The sequence below is a fragment of the Bison bison genome, unplaced genomic scaffold, assembly GCF_000754665.1.
Source record: "Bison bison bison isolate TAMUID 2011002044 unplaced genomic scaffold, Bison_UMD1.0 scf7180017864499, whole genome shotgun sequence".
NCBI classification, from domain to species: domain Eukaryota; kingdom Metazoa; phylum Chordata; class Mammalia; order Artiodactyla; family Bovidae; genus Bison; species Bison bison.
Window position 1 is genome coordinate 5651987 of NW_011495058.1, and position 3423 is coordinate 5655409.

The following is a 3423-nucleotide window of genomic DNA, read 5'->3' on the forward strand; positions in this document are numbered from 1 at the left end:
ATTTACTTTACTAGCATGTGAGATGAGTGCAATTGTGCGGTAGTTTGAGCATTCTTTGGCATTGCCTTTCTTTGGGATTGGAATGAAAACTGACCTTTTCCAGTCCTGTGGCCACTGCTGAGTTTTCCAAATTTGCTGGCATATTGAGTGCAGCACTTCCACAGCATCATCTTTCAGGATTTGAAATAGCTCAACTGGAATTCCATCACCTCCACTATCTTGGTCATGAAGATCTTTTTTGTACAGTTCTTCTGTGTCTTCTTGCCACCTCTTCTTAATATTTTCTGCTTCTGTTAGGTCCATACCATTTCTGTCCTTTATTGAGCCCATCTTTGCATGAAATGTCCCCTTGGTATCTCTAATTGTCTTGAAGCGATCTCTAGTCTTTCCCATTCTGTTGTTTTCCTCTGATTGGTCCTTGGTGCAACTAATTGGGTGAATGCCAGTATAATCCCCTATTTGCATATGGTCAAACCAATTAGACCCCAGGGACAATACATCCCCTATCTGCATAGGACATAGCCAATCAGGCTCCACAGGGAGGAAACAGAGTATAAAAAGAGAAGTATAGCAAAGTCTGTGTGCTTCTTTGGCGGTCCTTTCCCTGATTTGTGTTATTTTTTAACTGCCTGTTTCCTGCTTGAGCTCTAGTTTGTCCTTAAAAAATAGTACCTACTTAATAAGTACTGCATGTTATAGCTACAAGTGCTCTGTGGTTTCAAATCTTTGCTTCTACCAGAGAAGGAGGAAGAGGAGAAAAGGAAACCAACAAACTTACCTTTTTCCTGTGATCAATAAATCCTTGGGGGAGATGCTTCGATACTATATAAATATCCTATTCCTCCTCACACGTTTATGGTCTAATTTCAGCATCCATCCACAGATCTCATATGAAACAACTGTTATCGGGGTGTTATAATGGTAATTTTCTATTTCCTTAATTTCTTCAAAATTTACCAACTGGAATTCTTATGCAAGGAAGGGCTGTCCCTACATGTTTGACACCCACTGAGTTTCAGAGCCAGAGGAGACTTAAGATCTGAGACCTCAGATGCCAGCAGCTTTGGCATCATCTGAGTGCTTGTTAGAAATGCAGAATCTCAGGCCCCACTGGGACCTACTGGATCAGAATCTGCATTTTAACAAGACTGAGTAATTCATGTGCTTTGAAACTCATTCACATTTATTAAGGTGCTTGACAATTGAGGTCCTACTTTGAGTTAGCAGAGTCAGCCAACACTTGTTTTCTGACTCTCAATTCATGTTCCTCTTCTAACCTGGTTGATTCATTCCCAAAGGAAATACAAAGCACACAGGCTTTAAACTGGAAACTGAATTTAAATATTCAACACTGTTTATCTGCCTATCTACCGATCCATTCTTAGGCAAGCAAGTTAACCTCTCTGAACTTCAGTTTCCACATCTGTAAATTGATGAAAATATTAAATTAGGGATAATAGGGTAGACGAGATAATATCTGGGGAGCACCTGGCATGTGGCATGTGACTGACAAAGAGGTATGTGTGCTGATGTGGCCCAACTGTTGGGAGTGCTATCCACACTCAACCTCAGTGGTGCCTTCAGCCCTTCCAGGGTCAGTCTCTGTGGTAGACAGCTGCCTCATTCAAGGTCATGACCTCCTGTGGTGACCCATATCCAAAGACAAGTATATAAAGGCCCAACCATTCTGGTCCCACAGAACAACCCTGACAACCACTTCAGCTCCAGAGGCACTCTTGACTAAACATCCTAAATATTTCAGAGCCCATTTCCAGGACTCAAATTGCCACGCAATACAAAATTGTGTTGAGAATCAGGAACAACTATTATGTGAAAGAGGAGAGTGAAAAAATTGGCTTAAAGCTCAACATTCAGAAAACTAAGATCATGGCATCCAGTCTCATCACTTCATGGCAAATAGATGGAGAAACAGTGGAAACAGTGGCAGACTTTATTTTTGGGGGCTCCAAAATCACTGCAGATGGTGATTGCAGCCATGAAATAAAAAGATGCTTATTCCTTGGAAGAAAAGTTATAATCAACCTAGATAGCATATTAAAAAACAGAGACATTACTTTGCCAACAAAGGTCCGTCTAGTCAAGGCTATGGTTTTTGCAATAGTCATGTATGGATGTGAGAATTGGACTATAAAGAAAGCTGAGTGCCGAAGAATTGATGCTTTTGAACTGTGGTATTGGAGAAGACTCTTGAGAGTCCCATGGACTGCATGGAGATGCAACCAGTCCATCCTAAAGGAAATCAGTCCTGAATGGTCATTGGAAGGACTAATGTTGAAGTTGAAACTCCAATACTTTGACCATTTGATGTGAATAGCTGACTCATTTGAAAAGACCCTGATACTAGGAAAGATGAGAGGAGAAGGGGATGACAGAGGATGAGATGGTTGGATGGCATCCCAACTCAATGGACATGAGTTTGAGTAAACTCTGGGAGTTGGTGATGGACAGGGAGGCCTGGCATGCTGCAGTCCATGGGGTTGCAAAGAGTCGGACACGACTGAGCGACTGAACTGAACCGCTATGCCTTGGGGATAACCTTTGCATATTGTCCGTAACACTAAATGCAAATTGACCCAAATCATATTAAATACCTATAATGCATCTGGCACAGTGCTAGTTATAGAAATGAGAGAGAGCACAGGAAAACACTGCTTGCTGTTAAATAGGGAAGACTAAAACAAGATGGTACAATCAACCAAAACACTATTTTGATAAAATTACTGTGGCCATTGGCTGGTATAGTCTCAATCCAAATTCCCCTAATATTAGAATCCTGATACAGCTTCATCAAGCACCATCCACCACTGGAGAACCCTCGAGTCAGGAGGTAGAGGGTAACCACTCACTTTCTAACAAAAAAATGAAGACAAGACCGGACTTTAAATTAAAGAAGCTCATTGTTTCCTGAACAACTCTTTGCTTACCATTGATAAAAAAAAAAAAAAGTCCAGAAATAAGTGTCAGCAAGTTACTGGACATCCAAGTCACAAAGAATGTGAAATCGAGTTTTATAGCCCTGCTTTTCAATGTACTTTTAAAAGTTTCTCTGCACTTTCAACTGCTCCACATGACAAAAGGAAAACTACACTGTGCTTCTTTTGCAAATGAATGTACCTGAAGGTCAAAATGACACTCTATGTCACTCTCAACAGGTAGAAATCATGTAAACCTCGATTATTTACTCTGATGAAAGATCTTTTAGCCTGAAATGTTGTTACAATACACATACACATAACATTCCTACATGATTAAATCTGCATCACCATGAGAAATGGTAATTTCATTCCTATCCCAAAGAAAGGCGATGCCAAAGAATGCTCAAACTACCGCACAATTGCACTCATCTCACACGCTAGTAAAGTAATGCTCAAAATTCTCCAAGCCAGGCTTCAGCAATATGTG